This window comes from Peromyscus maniculatus, chromosome 3, assembly GCF_049852395.1.
Source record: "Peromyscus maniculatus bairdii isolate BWxNUB_F1_BW_parent chromosome 3, HU_Pman_BW_mat_3.1, whole genome shotgun sequence".
Lineage (NCBI taxonomy): Eukaryota > Metazoa > Chordata > Mammalia > Rodentia > Cricetidae > Peromyscus > Peromyscus maniculatus.
In genome coordinates this window covers 129,952,017-129,972,690 of record NC_134854.1, presented here as the reverse complement: position 1 = coordinate 129,972,690, position 20,674 = coordinate 129,952,017, and the positions used below count along the sequence as shown (strand labels likewise).

General features: G+C 40.1%; 1 long non-coding RNA gene across 1 annotated transcript in view; it reads right to left on the bottom strand.

Annotated features, from left to right (window-relative positions):
* The window catches only part of LOC121828076 (uncharacterized), a 151,572-nt gene that overhangs the window by 85,200 nt on the left and 45,698 nt on the right, over positions 1 to 20,674 (bottom strand). The window lies entirely within an intron of this gene.

The following is a 20,674-nucleotide window of genomic DNA, read 5'->3' as shown; positions in this document are numbered from 1 at the left end:
ATGAACATTGTTAGTGTTTTATTGTTTAACCTTCTGGTTTATTTTGTACTACATGAATTGATTTGATTTCTGGGTTTTGATAGCAGGACTATAGAGAATGCTTCATCAATGAGAATTACCTGGCATAAAGGCTTGGGATTGGTGTTAATTTGGGGAGTGACGTCAGGATACAAACTGTGGTAGGCAGGATAATGGCCCCCACAGATGCCTCTATCCAATCCAACATCTGTGAACACATCAGGTTAAAAGGCAAAGGAGAATTAAAGGTGAGGGTAGAATTATAGTTGCAACCAGCTGATGTTAAAGAAAGGGAAATACATTGGATTGTTAAAGTGAGTGAGTCCAGTCTATTCTCAAAAGCCCTTAAAAGTAAAAGAAGAAATATTTGGAATATAGAAACAGAGCAATGTTAGAAGAAAAACTTGTTCTAACATTGCTGGCTTTGAAGGTATAAGACAATCATCAAGGGCCAAGGAATGTGGACAGTCTCTAGAAGTTACAGAGGTCAAAGATTATCCCTTAAAGACAACAGGAAAAAGGCAGCCTTACAACCATACTCACTGTAGATGATTAGGATCTGTTGTAGATTTTGGAACTATAGACTGCAAGGTAATAAATTTGTGTTGTTTCATTCTGCTTTTTGTGGAAATTTGTTATAGCAGTCATATGAAAGCAAATAAATATCATGAGGAACCAATGTGTTAATACAGAAAAATTAACAGAAAAGGAACTAGAAGAGAGAAAACAGTAAAGCCAAAAGTCTACCTAATTTTTTAGATTAATGTATTTTTATTTTTATTTTATTTTGCATGCATCAGTGGACCATATCTGTGCAATGCCCATGGTTGTCAGAAGAGGGCATCAAATCCCTTGGAAAAGAGTCAGATGGTTGTGAGCCTCCATGTGGCAGCTGGGAACTGAACCTGAGTCCTCTGCAAGAATAGCTAGTATTCTTAACTGCTGAGTCATTTCTCCAGCCTCAAGTTTACCTAATATTCCTTTTTACTTCTGTGTATATCATTTTTTTCCTTTTCCCATTTCGTTAAGTTTATGCTATGGTATCATTTATACTACATCAGTTTTGAGCCACTTCTGACTCTTTCTAATTTTTTTTTTTTTTTTTTTTTTTGCTGTATTCAGTGATTTAGCTTAGCAGGTAAGTGATGATGATAACACAGTGTATAATGAAAAAATGTCATCATTTTATTTCAATCTCTGTTTCACCAACATGAACAAGAAAAGGCGGGTAGGGGAAGCTGTGCAATAGTGGAAAATGCTGCTTGATGGCACCAGAGGTGGAAGATCGTGGGCTTATTTATGGTGTGCTCTTGGGGGTGTCTCCTGACTTTCCTGCCTCTAGCTTGTCTTTTATGCAAAATATGGGTGGTTATAATACCAATATCTGTATTTTTATACAGATCAAAAAGCATTATGCATAAAGACTTTAATACAGTATCTGGTTTAAAGAAAAACATCCAATCCCTATTAAGCAGTACTGTAATTATTTTTTTTTACTGTTGTTGTAGTTGCATATTTATCAGTTTCTCTGGGTTCTGGGTCAAGAAGTTTGGAGATAGAGCTGACAGATCTTCAGTGTGTTATCTGCTAGTGCACACCATGTCTTATGAATATTGCATGATGTGGAGAATAGGCATGTCCTTGATGCTAAAGGACTGTGACAAATAAATGGAGGGTAGAGGGTAAAGAAGTCTTTAAAAGCATGCATAAAAACATACACTTGAATGAAATATTTAACTGTTTGCTACAAGCATTTGGACGGTTTCAGACTGATGCCAGAGAGCCAGTAAAAGAAACACAGTTTGACAACATGGTAGCCTGTCATGGCATTTTTGCTGCCATAGCAAGTTTGCTGTTTTTTGTTAATTTTCTGTTTCTTTTGATGATTTCTAGGCCCACTAGTGAAATCCCCAAGGAGTTTTTTTCTGTTGTTCACTTGTTTTATCATTTGTTTCAAAGATTATTTAAATTGAAGCTATGTTTGTTGTTTCCAAGAAGAAGATATGATAGCTTTGAAAGCTAAACCAAAAATAAGCGTTAAAATTACTCTCCTATACACTGCTGTTATTGCAGTTGGCCTGTGTTCATTTATTTAAAGTGTTATTTATCTTAGAGAGTGTCAGCTAAACAAATGGTGTTGCTCAAAAGGTCATGCTTGAGTTTTCTCTAAAGTGATTAGTTTTATCGGTCTTTATTATTTCTCAGACATTCTTTCTTGAGTGTGTGACTATTGATTGTTTTGGAAATTGATTTCATAGAGACTAATTTGGTGAAAGATAGCAGTTTTTAAGCCACAGAATAAGTGACTACAGAGCTTGAAATTACTTCAGAGCCAGTGATTATGGTGCACCTTTGCTCTCCATGGATGGACTCCATAGGCGTTCGACTATTTCCTAAAGCTTATGCACAGCTCATAGTTCTGTTGTTTGGAAAGATGAAATTATTAAGTGACACAGGTTGTTGGGGCAGTGAAAGTTCTTCTGTGTTTCAGCATGTGCCTTGGGACTCATTTGTCCTCCGGTCTCTTTTACATTCGGCTTGGTAAGATTAATTTCCCTCTAGCTCTGAAATCTTATGACTCTGCCCTTTCTCTGGTGTCCAAGGCCAGGCCACTGTGGGAAGGGGAGGGTGGTGGAGGATCTTTAGGGGAAGAAGAGATTCTGGGATTCCAGGCACTTTCTAATTTGTGTTGCAAGTTTGTGCCCTTTTGATCCTCTTGACCTTTTTGATTCATTTTTCCCCTCATTTTTGCAATTAGTAATTGTTCTCCCCATCTCTCACCGGTATGGCTGGAAACAGATTATATGTGCAAAGCCAGTAGACTGAAGATTCAAAAAAAAAAAAGTGGTTATGTAGCCTGTTCAAGTTAATGCCTAGAACAAGAATTTATCATTTGAATATTTTTGCCTTCCAGGGAGTTGGTGTTGGAGTAGAGCCACTGAAAGTGTCCAGGAACCTCCATTCCTGTGAGAAGCATGTGGTGAGGTAAAGGAGCTTATATGTCCATAGCAATGGGCTAGCCTCGACTTTAGTCTAATGTTAGTTCTAGAAAGGGGAAAATAGATGATTATGGGTTCTTTATTCTGGTCTGAATGTTGTTTCATTGCCTACCCCTCCATATGTTGAAGTCCTAAGCCCCAAGATAACTTTAGTAGGTAAGAACTTTGGGAGGTGACTATGTTATGAGGGAAAAAAAAGCCCTCAGGAATAGGTTTAGCACCCTTATGAAAGAAACTTCTGGTGTTAAGGAAATGCTAAAATCACATGAGTCTCTTGCAGCGGGCCCAAGTTTCATTTCCAGCACCCATGTAGAGTGCTCACCACTGCCTGTAACTCTACCTCCAGGATATCCAGCATCCTCTTCTGGTCTCCTTGGATAGCTGCACTCATGTGCACATACCCCCACACAGACATACACAAACAAATGAAAATAAAAGTCAATCTTAGAGAGCCCTGGAAGCTGCCTTGCTTCTTCTCCAGTGTGAGGACACAGTGAGAAGACATTCCTCTTTTCCCAAGAGTCAGGCCTTTGTTTGCCAGCCATCATCTTTGCTGGCGTCTTTATCTTGTACTTTACAGAAATCCAACAAAAATCAGTGTTAGAACTAGCCATACTCCACATAAAAATAGGTTTCTGTTGGTTTTAGTTCCATTGGTTTGTAGTACTTTGACATGGATGCCCTAGGAAGCAAATACAGGTTTTTAATGAGGATAGAGTGAAACAGAAGGTCAAAAACACTTCCAAAATTAAAATATGGTTGTTAGCAAATGTTAGCAAGAATGCAAAGCAAAGAGAACCTTTATGTCATCCTGGTGGGAATGTCACAGAGTTCAGCCACTGTGGAAATCAGTATGGAGAATCCTTAACTTCCCCAAATAAATCTACCAAATGACACAGCTATATATACCTCTGTATTTACCTCAAGGACTCCAAATCAATACATCACAGGGGGGCTCACACAACAGTGTTTACTATAAAAATATTCATAGCATCTAAGTTAAGGAATCAAACTAGGTATTCAACAACATAGAAATAGAGAAAATGTGGGATATATGTATGTATGTATATATATATATATATATATATATATATATATATATATATATATATATATATATATATATATAATGAAATTTTACTCTGCCATAAAGCAAAACAAAATTATGTTATCTGGAGAAGCAAAATGGATGCAACTGGAGATTATCACATAAAGAAAATTAAGTCAGTGTCAGAAAGATAAATATCAGGTTTTCTCCTAATTTTGGATCCTAGAATTCATATGGATACTTTGAATCATGTAGTAGGGAAATGAGAGGATTAATGAGAGGGGTGAGAAAGCAGGGGTGGGGTGGGGATGGGGTGTTGGGTGTAGGGTGGTAAGAGGAATTGCAGAGCATGCTTTAAATACATCAGGTACTTGTATGATATTGACCTTATGAAGTGAACACCGTGTATAATGAACATATGTCAATAAATAATAAACATGGTTGTTTGAATTTTGAAAACATGGTTGTCAGATGACATTCTCATGTTCTGTGTCACTCATAGTCCAAACTATAGTATTGGCCCTACTCTGGAACAGTTTCCCACATTTTAGGGGCACAAGAAATAAAAATGAACTGATCAGATGGCCCAATCTTGAGCTGGAGAGGTGGCTCGGTGGTTAAGAGCATCTACTACCCTTGCAGAGGGTCTGACTTCTTTCCTGGCAGCCACACTGGGCAATTCACAACCACTTGTAACTTCTGCTTTAGAGGATCTATGGCCTCTGAGCTACCTGTACTCTTGTGTGTATACCCACAAGCACATACCCATATACAGATACACAGTTTAAAACAAAATGAAATTGAAAAAAGGCCAGGTCTCTTTCTGTGGGTGCCAGTCTATATCCTCATTATTCAAGCAGCTGGTCATTTGGAGAGTGTGGGAGCAAACTGCAAGCAGTGACATTTCAGTTCCCAGCATCCTCCTCTGCTGGAAGACATGGCCTGCTGCCCAGGGATCAGGCTTTGTCCTTGAAAACTACCCATAAGAGGGGAGGGCAAGAAAGAGTGGGTGGCTTCTTTTTCCTTAGGTACTTCCATGGTACATCTATTTAAAAACATTACGGCTTTAACATCTGTTTCTGCTCTCATCCTGAGAATGTCTGTAGGGGTTTGAATTGGACTGGGAAGTAGCAAAACACTGCTGTGCAATTTGGCAACATGTGCCTTTTGGGAAACAGCAGAATGGCACTGTGCAGTTTGGCAACATGTGCCTTGTAAGGTGCTTTGAATCACACACTGGGTGACAGCGGGAAAGCAGGGGGGCTGTGTATCATGAACAGTACCACTTGCATGTTGCTCCTGGTCCCCAGGCTCAGCCTTGAGCAGTACTGTGGCTCTGTCCTCAGCCCTACGTCTAGGAGGATGGGAGGACAGACAATGAAAAACAAAGACAGAAGAGCTGTGGCGACCTGCACAGCTTGTCGTGGAGAGGCATTTGGGTCTTCCCGCTTTAACTGCCTTCCTCCTCCAAACCTTCTTTTGCCTTAGAATATGGTATATTTAGCTGTTTACAAATTACTTGGATCCTGGTATTTGGGGAATGTGTGGGTGGTGGTGTGAAGCAAATCGCTTTATCTGGTTGATGGTCATTAATATCAAGAAGATGAAATTGTCAAGCTTAAAGGGGGAGTGGTAGTTTTATCTCATTAATATCTGGAAAAATTATTTTTTCTACGTTTCAGAGATGACACTTAGACAAGATTAACATGCTCTATTGTGGCAGGCCATGTGAGGGGTACATTAACATACATCATTATCATTTCTAAAGCAGCTTAGAAATTCTCTTTTTCTACTTTCTTTTTTACAGATATGGAGATCCAGGCCCCGAAAGGAACTGCCGAGGACCTGAGGGAAATACTTTAGCAGTTCTAAGATTTTAGTAATAATATCCTGATCTGAGTAGACATTTTTCTGGACTGTATGCCAGGTTCGTCTGTTTGGAGAGGTTTGCACGTGTGTGTGTTTTCCTGTGTGCATGTGTGGGCACATGCACGTGGGGCTGGAAGTCAGGCACAGGTGTCATTCCTTAGGCACTGTCCTTCTTGTTGTTTGAGACAGCACTCATTGGCTTGGAACTGTCAGAGTAACTCAGGCCATCTGGCCATTTGAGTTATAAGTGTGTGTCACCGTATGTGCCACTGTATGTGCTTTGATGCTGAAGAGCAAACTCAGGTCCTCGTGTTTGCATGTCAGGCAGTTTATTGCCCAAGCCATGTCATTGATCTGCGTGTTTTAGGTTCTCCGAGGATCGCTTCTTAGTGTGTATGTTATATATTGTGAGGGCCGTATTGTCATCACCAGATGATTTCACTTCCCCTCTCTGTTGTGTGGTGAGAAGGGCACCAGCTCAAGTCCTTGAATGCAGATTTAACTCCCATGGAATGTGTTACTTCCAAGTTAATGTTTTTAGGACTTTATGTGATTTACCTTGCTCCACATTCTTCTATCACAGCAGCTGAGGATGCTTTCTCTGTTACGTTGGGTTCTGGCATTTAGATGATACAGGACAACACAACTCAGCCAGCTTGCAATTGGATTCGATTCTGTGTAAATACAAGTGAAAAACCAACCCATTCTTTCAACCACTGGGATGGCCACATGTACAGGATAGCTGTGTGGCCTCATCAGTGTGCGGGATAGCAGTGTGGTCTCATCAGTTCAGACCGACACTAACTACCTGGCATTGGTTTTAAGTTTCAGATGTAATTTCCCCTTGTTTTCACACTTGACACTGTTAGGTTACAACCTTATGCACAAGAATTGTGTGGTCTTCTTGCCCTGTGGTTTTTGCACAGTGCCTGCTTGGAGCCTTGGATACTGGGGAGTTCTGAAAGGCACAAACTGAACGATAAGCAATACTTAGTAAAGAGTGTCTACAATGTTCAAAATGTCATTCATTATCAGTGACTCAGAAATAAATAAGCAGGTAACCTGCCTCAGGAATTTATAGTTTAGCAGACATAGCCCTGTTTATTTATTCAATATATAGATGAAGGATATACAGTCAATTCATTTATACAGACATACTTATTTAGGTCCATGATTGCTAAGTTGGTCAAGTGCTGGGGAATCTAGTGTAGCAAAAAGAGGTGAGTTCATTTCCTTATGGCGTTCATCAGCTAAAAATGGAGATTAAGTTAATTATGCAAATGTAAATTGTAACTAGGACAAAGTCTACAAGGAAACAAAGATGGGTCATTTATTTGCTCTATGGGCACTTATAGGAACATTCTGGAAATAGATTGGACTCAGCACCTCTTCAGACTGGTTTAAATTCTGATTCTGCCACTTTGAAGTATAAGATCTTAGCCAGGGCACCCAACCTTCCAGAAAAGAGTTTCCCATTTTGCAGGTTAGTTGTGAAGCGTACATAAGCTTTTGTCTGTGACAATGCCTGGAATGTCATGTATGCTCAGAGAGCTTAGTTCCTTTCCCCCTTTCTCTGTGACATTGTTTCTCCATGACCAGCTCATCAGAGAACGGCAAGGGAATGGGTCTGGGCCGGGTTAGAGAAGGCTTTATGTAGAAGCAGCATCTGAACTTAGACTGGAAGAATAGAAAAGGATTTCATAAAGAGAATTGTAACTACCTGATAAGGAAATAATTATAAGAAACTAGACATATTTCTTAGCTAGGGTCATGCCTTTAGAATGGGACAGACTCCAGTTCCAATCAATGAGCCATCGTTATTTATCCTGTGACCTTGACCAAGGTGCTCCCTTTCTCTACATGAGAGTTTCCTTATCCAAAAAGTATGAGGATAATATTAGAATGAATTCTGTAATATTATTTTAAAATTTAATAATAAACACATATAATGCTTAGCACAGGCCCTCATAATGAGGGGTACCTCAATATTCCTAGCATTATCTTACAAACAAGGAAGGCACAATCTCTGGGTTCTTTTTTGTAGCTTTAGGTACAAACTCCAAATACTAGTCTAACTGCAAGGCGCTGATGTCACTGAGTTCAGCATGAGATTTACTGTCCCCTTAGAGTATTAATACCCACCAATTAATAGTGACAGTCACTAAACATTTGGTACCTAATGAGCTGCATCTCCTCAGTATGGGTGTAGCATGGAAAAGGAACTGTATGATTTAACTTGCCAGACTTCCTTCTTGCTGGCTGGCTGTGACCTCCCCACTGGGCTGCCTGAGGGGTTGACTTCATTTGAAAAATACATTTAGAAATGTCAGTGTCTAGGAAGCCCTGAGCTCTAAATCCTCCTTGGAACCACAAAAGCAAAGACTATCAGAGCTGTTCTCTTTCGAAGTGATTGGGGATACAGCAATGAAGAAGTTAGGAAAGGTCCCTGCTCTTTGGGGCAGAGGGAGGGAGGGAAGAGAGAGAGAGAGAGAGAGAGAGAGAGAGAGAGAGAGAGAGAGAGAGAGAGAGAGAGAGAGAGAGAGACAGAGAGAGACAGAGAGAGAGACAGAGAGAGAGACAGAGAGACAGGACAGAGACATATAGAGAGAGACAGAGAGGAGAGAGAGACAGAGAGAAAGCGGGGAGAACTAGCTCTATGCAAGATGTCGGGAACACAGTTTCTGGAGTGAACAGAGCGTGTTGATAAGAAATGAGCTTGGAGGATATTTTGTGAGGCAGGCAGGGAAGTTTGTCTGAGGAGGTGACATTTGAAACTTAGACTTGGAATATATAAACGTACCAGCAAAGATCTAAGGCAGGAGTGTTCAGGCAGAAAGAATAACAAGTCCAAAATTGGTGAGGCAGGAATATGCTTAATATGTTTAAAACTGTGTATGGCAGAAGCCCTGTGGACAAGGGCAATTTTGGCATGAGATGGGGCCAGAGAGGTGGATGAAGCAGCATTTATAAGGTTTAAGCCATTTTTTAAAGGTTCAAATTTGATTTTAAGGACCAAGTGAAGGAAGCCTCCAGGAAAGTCTCAGGCAGCGGAGTGGCAATGTTTGATTAATGACCTAGACCATTCTGCTGTTCTACAGAAAACAGACTGTTAGAGGAGGAGAACAGAAACAGGGAGGCCGGCGTGGCTTTAAATTCCTGCTTGAGTTCATATCCATAGTCTAGTGGGGCAGATGGTGATAGAGTGGACCAAGGAGCAGCCTTGAGGAGAGGAAAGAGTGCACAAAGCGAAGACAGATTCTGGAGGTAGTAGTGAATGAAGTATGGGGAAGGAATAACCAAGAATAGCATTGTCTATGGTATTTTGCCCTCAGTAACTGAGTAGTGCCATTTACCGTGATGAAGAGTAATGGGAGAAGATACAGGGCATAGGAGAGTAACATTATGTAAGGTAATGAGGGCTGTTTAAAGTAGCATTTGGCTAGTCAAACTGTGTTTTAGCCAGGTTGTGGTAACTCCTGTCTTTAATCCCAGCACTTGGGAGGCAGAAGCAGGTGGATTTCTGTGAGTTCAAGGCCAGCCTGGGCTATAGAGCATGTTCTAGGACAGCCATGGTGACACAGGGAAACCCTGTCTCAAAAAAACCAACTCCCCTCAAAAAATCCCCAACAACAAAAACAAGCAAACACACGTGAAAAACTCTGTGTTTTACTACCCATCCATTCTCTATAAACATATTTCGAATATCAAATTTTCATGTTGTCATTTTCCTACTGAATGCCCTTATAGACATTAGGCTAAAAGATTATAGAACTCTTTGGGAGATCCTAGTGATGGCCTTACACCTTTTCTAGTTACAGTGTTCTAGACAGCCAGGACACCATTGTTTTGTGGTTGGTGCTTAAAAGGCATCTATTTGCCTTTCCCATTGTATTGTACCAGCACCTCTGTTTCCATCTCAGAATGGAACATTTAATAGGATGTAGTCAGTTGGTAGAGTGCCTGCCTACTATACACAGAGCTCTGGGTTCAATCCCAGGCACCTTCTAAAACAGAGAATGATGGTATGTGATTGTGGTCTTAGCACATCAAAGGAACAGAAGTTCAGGGTCATTCCTGGCTATATACAAAGTTCAGGGCTATCCAGTCTGTATGAGACCATGTCTCAGAAACAAAAACAAAAACTGAAGTATAGTTTATTTTTGTAAATTCATGTATTGTGTGTGTGTATGTGGTGTGTGTGTGTGTGTGTGTGTGTGTGTGTATGTGTGTGTGTGTGTGTGTGTGTGTGTGTGTGTGTGTGAGAGAGAGAGAGAGAGAGAGAGAGAGAGAGAGAGAGAGAGAGAGAGAGAGAGAGAGAGAGGAATACAAGTGAATGGGTGCACACACCAATGTTGGAGATGGGGGAAGAGGAGGATACTGGATACCTTTCTCTATCACACTCAGTATCTTTCCCTAGAGATAAGGTCTCTCATTGGACCTGGAGCTAGGCTGGCAGCCAGCAAGCCCCAGGCATCCTCCTGCCTCTACCTTCCATGGGATAGGATTACAGGTATATATGAGGCCATGCCCAGCGTATTAGAATGGTTCTGGGAATCCAAACTCAGGTTTTTGTGCTTACACAGCAAGTACATTTACCCATCTGCCTAGCTCCTGATTTATCTATTTTTGTTCGTATTTATTTTTTAGGTTATAATATAACATTCTCCCCCCACCTTTTTTCTCCCTCCAAACTCTCCTTGCTCTCTTTCAAATTCATGACCTCTATTCATTACTTGTGATATATATTCCTAAATACATGGATGAAACCTGCTAGATCTGTGTAATGTTACTAAGAGCCGAAGATGTACTTCCAGGACTCTGTAGGATTTGGGTGAGGGAAGATAATTCATGTCTGATTTGGTTACTTCTCAGAAAAGTTTGTGTCTTAACTAGAACATTTGTCAGGGGGATCAGAATATGGTTTGTGACAATGTATGATTAAATATCTATGCATGTGACCTAAATATCATGTTTAAAGGGGTGGGGGGGCAATTGCCACAGTTAAAGCAATTTTGAAGTACTGTGATATGGGACTTTGAGATATGGGACTTGAGAAAGACCAGCGTTTGCATGGTGTATTCACCACTTTCCTCATTACTGTGGCCAAAGACCTGCTAGAAACAAGTTAAGGGGAGAGTGATTTATTTTGGATCATAGTGTAAGTTAATACAGTTTATCACAGCAGGAAAGGCATCACTGTGGAAGTGTCTTCAGTAGAGTTACTATTGCTGTGATGAAACACCATGACCAAAACAACTTGGGGAGAATGGGGCTTATTTGGCTTATACTTCATATCATTGTTCTGAAGGAGGTCAGGACAGGAACTCAAACAGAGGAGGAACCTGAAAGCAGGAGTTGATGCAGTGTCCAAGAAAGGGTGCTGCTTACTGGCTTGTTCCTCATGGCTTGCTCAGCCTTTCTTATAGAGCCCAGGATGACCAGCCCATGGTGGTCTCATCCAAATAGGCTGGGCATTAACCCATCAATCACTAACTAAGAAAATTCTCTATAGGCTTGGCTACAGCCTGATCTTATGGACAGATTTTCTCAACTGGGGCTCTGTCCTCTCTGATGACTCTAATTCAAATAAAGTTACCATAAACTGTCCAGTATAGGGAACATATGGCAGTGGCTTCTTTACGTCTTGATAGCTGACCAGAAAGCAGAGAACTCAGCCAGAAGTAGGGCTAGGCTGTAATCACTGACTTTCATGGCTCTATGTCTGTCAGCTAGGTCCCATGACAAAAAGCCTGACAACTTTCTAAAAATAGTCCCACCAATTACACACACACACACACACACACACACACACACACACACACACACACACACACACAAATTCATGGAGGGTGACATTTCATTGGTAACCATCCATGACAGAAGAAGAAAAGACGGTAGCACCAGTTGAGATAAATAAACTGTGTAGAGAATTGAAGGTAGGTGGGGAGAAAGAGAGAAACATGATTAATATAGAAAGGGAATTAACATGGTTGTTCCGTTCTCATTCTGACTTCTCAGGACACACTCCTAAGTGGTTGATGGATTGTCTCTTGGATGAACTCTAGACTGTCTTTCAATGCCAGGTTGGTGTTGTACTCCAGAGCATGAATTTATGTCTTTTCTGATTCCATTCTTTATTTTCTTGCCATCTGCTGCCTCCCTAAGACAATGCTGTACATTTTATATTTCTGTTATGACCTTATGCCAAATTTGGTAACAGTTTCTGTTAGCTAGATGATTACAGATACATCCACAAATGGCAGTGACTGGATGCAAGGCCAGTTCAGCCCTGGCTAATGGTCTAGTGTGGGCCATCTCAGGAAGCTTTCCTAAATGAGTGATTCTCTCCAGGTGGTGACTCAGGCTTTTCACATGACACCCCCTCCATTTTCCTTATGGAGCTCACAAGGCTCTATCCCAGTCAGTCAGAGGGGAAAAAAGTAAATTGTGGGGAAGTATTTGTGAGCTTGGCTGGTGGAAAACTGATTCCTATTTTTCTGTCCTTGGCTAAAACTCATTGTTGTAGCCTAATCTAACACCAAGCAAGGACGTGGCATCTAATCCAGCTGTGTGACTCTGCAGAGATGAAATAAAATGTTTCAGGATCATCTTTTCCACAAAGAGGCCCTGGTCATCAGATTTGCCATAGCATTTTCTGAGCCTGGGACTCATTTAGCTGACAACTTGAGGTAGTTCCCTCCTATCTCATTTTATCAGCTCACCCCACAGCTGGAGAGCTAAGCCAGCCCACATTCAGAAAAACAAAACAGAGATGGTGTCTAGAGTAGGTCCCTCTTTTACCCCCAATAACTTCGTTTAACTTTCCTTATCCTTGACACTGAACTTGTTTTTTCTGTCACAGTCTTGTCTAAGGATCTGTTTGAACCTAGACTTTACCCTTTTGCTTTACAGTTGATCTCCTGTACCACATCCATAGATTCTATGTCAAATATGTTATCAATTTATTATGAGGAATATAACATCTGAATGCTTTGATTATGATTGTCTTAGTCTTCAAATCTGTAAAGCCGGGTTTGGTAGTATTGCAAAATTACCTAAAATTAGCCTGGTATAGTGGCTCATACCTTCAATCCCAGTACTCAGGAAGCTTAGGTTGGTGAATTGCTGTGTGACTGAGCCCTGGTTATGGCATGAAAACCTATCTCAAAAAACAAAAGAGAAACAGAATGTAAGATCTAGGAAACTAAATAGTTTGATAAGGCCTTTTGGAAAAAAGAAGTATTTATCTGGAGTTGTTAGCTGGATTCAAGTAAGTCATAGCCAATGCTAAATAGTACAGACATTAACATTTACTTTCTGTTAAAATAATTTTCATGCGCACAATCTCATTTTATTCTCATAGTATTTATGAACATGAGGCATTAAAGTCTCACTTATCAGTAAGATATAACCAGAGAAATACCCTGTAGAGCAGATGGTTAATAAATAAATGGTAAATTGATTGATTGATCTGCAGAGATAGATTGTAAGATGGATACATAGATTCATAAAAGCAGAAGCCAATAGGTAATTCCCAAATCTGTAGGGCAGACTATCATGAAGGGGAGTCTGGAACTCTGGGATGTGAGCTGAAGGCACAAAGAATTTCTTCATCACACAAGACAAGTCTTGAAATAGGCCCACACAGATTGTTTGGGTTAAACAGTTTTACTTAAAGCCAACTGTTAATGGACTTTAATCACATCTCCAAAATACACTCACAGCAACATGTAGATTAGTGTTTCACTTAGAACAGCAGCCTAGCTAAATTGCTACTAAAGACCGACCATCACAGCTTGTCCTCTACTCTTAGGGAAATAGAGGCTGAAGTTAGTAAAATGTGTAGCTATTTGGGCTCATTTATTATGCTGAAATATTTTCCTATACATGTATTATATTCCTATGTACTATTTATAGCAAAATCTGAAGAAAACATCTGCATCTGTTTGTCATAGATGATCTCAAATAAGTGATGCCATATTTAGAACATAATCCAAGAGAAGTCTTGCTGCATGCAGCCAAAGGCATGGGAAAATGGCAGAACTTTTCCATATCTAGGAGCCTCATCATGAATAATTTCCAATATGAATAAATCCTTGATTTTTTAATAAGTCAGTGATGGCACCGTTTGCTTCTTTAATTCTTTGTAGAGGATTGCAAGAGACACGGATCCTTAACATTTAATTCCAGCCCTGAGGCTGAACAAGTTATCGGTTTAATCACAGAAAGCTGAACTTTCATCTTTCTTTAATTGAGCATGGATAATTTCTACCTGTGATCAGTAGCCCAAATGTCATAAAATCACTTCTGAAGCCTCATCCTCAGACCGTAGAAAAAATAACAGTTGTTTTGTAGGCCTGTGCAATGATCATTGGGGGCCACTGTTTCACTTTGTTGGTAATTACTGTCAGCATTTCACGACTAACATGGTTTGGCAAGTGTCACCAAAAGTACTATTTCTCTTTTAGTGACAGCCAGTACATTTAGGGAAGAAAAGGCCAATGAAGAGACAGATGCTGGCTCTGTGGCCATGGTTTGAATGACAATCAGAGATCAACAGATCATTATTTTTCACAGCAAGGAGAGGATAAGGGCTCCAAAATTCTGAACTGAATGTCAGCTCTTGGATGCTTTTGGTTATGGATTCCAAGAGAAGAAAGCAAGGGCATTTTTCTCTTTTTCTTTCTTACCACATTCTTGGAAGACAAAGCTATTATTATGTGTAAGCACTGAACTCATGGTCTTTAGTGAGAAGGCACCCTAGAGGTATGAATGACTATTGTGTGTGTTTCTGCTATAAATTTTGATGGTGGGAAAGAGTGTTGGGCCACTGATTTATTGCAGCCTTGGAGATAGTTACCGGCCCATGTGCCTGGTAACAATTGTAATCTACTCAGGGAGAAATGGTTGTCCTGTCAGTGTAGGAATAGCTTGTATAACCTTGAGGGCAAAATTGATCAGATGGTTATTTTTATATACCTTTTGTGCAGAATTACCTTCTTTCTTTTTTTAAAAGATCGTTTACAAATTTAGAGTTGAAAAAACACATAGATTGCATCTTGTATGTTTCCCTAAAGTATTCAAAGGCTGATTTAATGCTCTGTTTCTCAATTTAAATTCTACAGCAGAAAGGTCATGAGTTCATGTTCTTTCCTATAGGAGGATAGGTAGAGGGAGAAGAAAATGTGGGTTATAGGAGCTAGGAAGACAGCTCTGCAGCTATTGAATTAATAAAGAATTGGGCAAAGGCAGATCTAGACCCCTGGTAAATTAGCACCTAGGGGGAAGGAGGTGGCTGGCAGTCTCCTGCAGACAGTCTGTGTAAACTGAGAAGAATGCTGAGATAGGAATTGGAAATGAGGCAGGAAAAGCATCCCTGGCAGATTGGAAACAAATAGTTTGGAAAAGAGGAATTTCACCATCAGGAACTGAGCAGAAAACAGAAGGCACGCTCTACTGGAATCCTGAAGAGAACTCTCCAAGGACAGGATTTAGAGACGTGTGAGCAGATACACAGGACTTTAAGAGGAGGAGCTCAGGATCAGCAGTGGCACAAAGCTGGTCTACTATTTAGATCTTAGGAGCAAGGCATGAACATGGGGGCCTGGAGTTTGTGGAGGCCCACAAGACATATCCCTGAGGAAGGGGTCCCTGGACAAGAGTTGAAATTGTGGAGGATTACAGCCACTGCCAGTGTCACAGTGCTGAGACAGGAAGAATACCAAAGGAACAAGCACCCTAGCTGGTCTCCCTTCCCCACTTCTGATCTCTGTTGTCTAACAGTCAGCCTGAGGTCAGATGAGACCGGAGCTCCTGTGATGCAGGACCAGACAAGACTGATTCTAGGGAAATAGGAAAGGTGAAGAAGTGACCAGCCTTGGTAACAAACTAGCTGAGGCTTTCAAGGAAATTGGCCAGTCCTTTCTGTTCCCTTTTTTGCCCATCATCCCTCATCAATAAGAAGGAATAATAACTTTTCCAATTTCTCGGGGTTGCTAAACAGATTAGATGACATAACAGATGTGCCTCATTTCATTAATTTTATATTTATGTCACATTTTATAATTTGTAAGTCTTTCTCATGTCTTTTCATTTACATTTGAAAACTAGATTGCAGGGTAGTCAAGATAGCTTTTATTATTTAGATGACTGAACTGATAAGATCAACTGCTTATCTCAAGGCTCACAGATCTTTTCAGTGAAAAATGTGACTATAATTTTCTTCTAGTACACTTTGAACATTTTGAATAGTAGTTAATTCAGCATTTTGGTTAATTTTGAGGGATTTAATATCTTTGGGAAGGCATCAGAGTTTCAGGTGAGAAACCTGAGGGTTCATTAGTGATGCAGGCCTTCTTTTATATCTGAGCAGGCTTTGGGGGAGAAAAAAAATGGGAAGGAAAAAGGCCTAGCTTCCATTTTCTATAATTGGCTGCTGCTTTTCTCTTTGTAGAAAAAGCAAAAGAAAGCGTAGTTCCTGTGGTTTGGACATCAGCAAATCTATACATTTTGCATCCTCTTGTAACTTACCTGAGAATGTCACTTACCTCTAAATGTGTAACTATGAGAGGTAGCTTTCCTTTCCACGTAGGACAATAACTCATACTTACATATTGTTTGAGGATAATTTTTACATCTGCTGCTCTTATGTGATATTTCCTTTTAATTCACTTAATTCTTCTCTGACCAGGATTTGCTGCCTAAATTTTCTGAAGGGTTACACATATAAAAATAGTATTATTGGGGAAGGAATAATTGGAATGGGAAGGACTAAATGGAGGGCAGGGTTAGAAGAAGGAATACTGGAAGGATATTTAACATAAAAAATGAAATAGTCATATAAAAACCGACTACTGGGGAATTTTCTAAATATATATGGTTTGACTGGAGTTACTCTATGTATGATGGGAGGATAACACCCCAACTGACACCATATGCTAGCAAATAAAATCTCAATTAACAGGGAATAAATTATCTTTTTAAAGTTGTTGGCTAGTGGGGTCTTATAGGCCATCAAGCATAGCAGGCTATTGCCACTGCTCTTAGTTACTTTCCAGAACTTGATGGTAACATCCTATTGCTGAAAATGTCTCATCCTTGAGTCATAAAATATGGAGAAATCAACTGGGTACTGGCCTGGAAGCTTTATCTCGACTATCTAGCATCCATAGTGGTATAAGGTGCTATGTATGCTACCAGAGGAGAATAGTAATCATCAGTGTCACCCAGAAGTAAACCCTGTGAGCTATAGTAACATCTATCCTGGCAAGATATGTCCACTGGTGCAATAGTGGTACAGGTATTACAGGAGCAGTCAACCATATTCTGGTTGAATTTAAGGGCCACTCCATGTGATGAAACCTATACCTAGCATTATAATTCAGGTCAAAAACCTGTGGCTAGATTGGTCCAACCTAATACTATTACTTTGCTAAGTGGACATAGTATTAAAATGACCCCTGAAGACTTTTGGTTATAGTTATAAACTATTAAATCTCTCTTCAGAGAAGCTTCTTGTTATAGATGGCAGTCAACACAGAGACCCACAACTGATCAGCGCACAGGGAATGAGATACTAAAGAGTGCTCAACTCTAATGAGATGTATAAACCATATTACTCTCCCCAAGACTCAGGGATTCTTAGAGAAGAGGGGGCAGAAATATTGTACCAGATGATAGATAACTACAAGGAAGTAGTGTTTTTCAAGTACAACAGAGCAGATATACATATTAACCCACAGTGATTGTGATAGCAAAATCCCAGCATGAAGTTGGGGAAGTAGGCACAAAGTCCCATCCCTTGCTGAGGAGCTGTTGACAGTTGATAGCTTCCAGGATAAGGAGAGTCAATTTTCTTTAATGGCATGACTCCTGGTAGGTTGACCATGCTTCAGGGCAGATCTCATACCCAAATGTCTTCCGGCAACACAAATTGGACTTGAGTTTAAAAGAAATAAAAAAGAAGAACATGAAGTTGGGTGGGTTGGGAGGTATAAGTGTATCTTGGAGAAGTTGGGGGCGGGGGTAAATATGATCAAAACACATTGTATTAAATTCTCAAAGAGTTACAAAAGATATTATTTAAAAATAAAAAATAAGGTCCTCTGCATGTATGTTGTAGTTGTTGGCTTGGTGTTTTGGGGGGACTACTGAGAGTGGGAGTGGGGGTGTCTCTGATTCTTTTGCCTGCTCTTGGGACCCTTTTCTGCCTATTGGGTTGCCTCACCCATCATTGATGTGAGGGCTTGTGCCTGGTCTTATTGTATTTTGTTGTGCCATGTTGGGTTGATGTCCTTGAGAGACCTGCTCTTCTCTGGGGAGTGATGGAGGGGTAGTGGATCTGGGTGAGAGGGGAGGTGGGGGGGACTGGGACGAGAGTGGAGGGGGGGGAGTTATAGTCAGGATGCATTGTATGACAGAAGAATAAACAAAATTTAAATAAATAAATAATAAATAATAAAAATAATGTTATTCTAAGAGACAAATGTGACTGCCAGGGAGGTGGCTCAGAACGCTTGCTCTTCTTTTAGAAGACCCAGCTTTCTTTGTTAGCATCTGTATCGGGTGGCTTACAGTTGCCTGTAAGTACAGTTCCATGGGATCCAGTACCCACCCTGGCCTTCAAGGGTACTAGGCACACATGTGGTACAGACACCTATGTTCAGACATTCACATATACACATAAAATAAAGAATAAAGAAATCCTTTAAAAACCTGGATTTTAAAAAGGGAGAAAAATGTGAAGCTGACATAGTAAGTCACCTGATGTGTTCTGGGTGGGCTATACCATGGAGCTAGTCACTCTTTGCTCTAAATATGAGACCACAGTCTGGGTATTTAAAACAATTCATAATTTAATTTTGAGAGTTTTATGCACCATACAATGTGTTTCAGTTATGTTCACTCCCCACGCCCCTGCAACTCTTTGTGGATGCCCCCCTGTATCCCCCTCTCAACTTTATATCCTTGGTTTTGATTCCCTTTTTTCCCCATGTTTAAATAATCCACTGAGTCCAATTTGTGCCACCTAAATGTGAATGAGTATGATGCCATCCACTAGAGAATAGTCAACCTACTGTGAACCAACCCTCTAAAGACAACTGAGTCTCTTTCCCATAGCAGCCATTAACTATCAATAGTTTTCCAGCTATAGGTGGGGACTCATGTGCTCCTTCCCAGCCCATGCTGGAATGTGGATTGGATTGATCCAATATAGGCCTTATACAGGCAACCACAACTGCCTTGAATTTATGAATGCAGTGATCCTACCATGTCCAGAAGATATTGTTTGGCTGACCTCTGGCTTTTCCAGTCTTTCTGTCCTGCTCTTCCACAATGTTACCCAAGGCTTCAGGGAAAGGATGTGATATAGATGTCACATTTATGGCTGAACATTCCACAGATACCTGCTCTCTGTGGTTTGACAAGTTATGAGCCTGTGTATCATTCTTTTCATGGATATGCTGATGAAGACTGAAAGCTACAGTAATTTGTGCATATAGAGAAATATATTTGGGTTAATCTTGTATCCTGCCACATTACTGAAGGAGTTTAGCAGCTGTAGGAGTTCCCTGGTAGAATTTTTGGGGTCACTTATGTACACTATCATATCGTCTGCAAAATAGTGAAAGTTTGACTTCTTCCTTTCCAGTTTCTATCCCTTTGATCTCTTTTTGTTGTCTTATTGCTCTAGCTAGAACTTCAAGTACTATATTGAATAAATATGGGGAGAGTGGACAGCCTTGTCTTGTTCCTGATTTTAGTGGAATCACTTTGAGTTTTTCTCAGTTTAATTTAATGTTGGCTGTCAGCTTGCTGTAAATTGCCTTTACTATGTTTAGGTATGTTCCTTGTATTCCCGATCTCTCCAAGACATTTATCATGAAGGGGTGTTGAATTTTATCAAAGGCTTTTTCAGCATCTAATGAGATGATCATGTGTTTTTTTTTCTTTCAGTTTGTTTATATGGTGTATTTCATTGATAGATTTTCGTATGTTGAACCATCCTTGCATCTCTGGGATGAAGCCTACTTGGTCAGGGTGGATAAATTTTTTTGATGTGTTCTTGGATTCGGTTTGCCAATATTTTATTGAGTATTTTTGCACCTATTCATGAGGGAGATTGGTCTGTAATTTTCTTTGTTGCTTCTTTGTGTGTTTTGGATATCAGGGTAACTGTAACCTCATAAAAGGAGTTTGGTAATGTTTCTTCTGTTTTTATTGTATGGAACAATTTGAAGAGCATTGGAATTAGCTTTTCTTTGAAAATCTGATGTAATTCTGTGCTAAAGCCATCTGGTCCTGGGCTTATTTTGGTTGGGAGACTTTTAATGACTGTTTCTATTTCCTTAGGGGTTATTGGTCTATTTAAATTGTTTTTATCTGGTCATGATTTAACATAGGTATGTGATACCTATCTAGAAAATTGTCCATTGAGAAATATATTTGGAAGGCACTTTGATACTGTCTCCACTTAAATAGTAAAATAATAGTAGTATATTCACTCTGAGGGGCTATGAACTACCCAGTCATAGATTTTTGGTCAGATTTACATGACAAAGCATGCATTTCCTCCTGTGGAATAGGCCTTATACCCATGCTGAAAATGGTTGGTTACCCCCATATAATTCATGCCATTGTTCTGTTTATAAGCACATCTTATCAAAATGATCATTATTATAGATCATAATGTTGGTGGCTGAGGAATACTATTGGTGACTTTTCTCCCAGTTTCTGATAA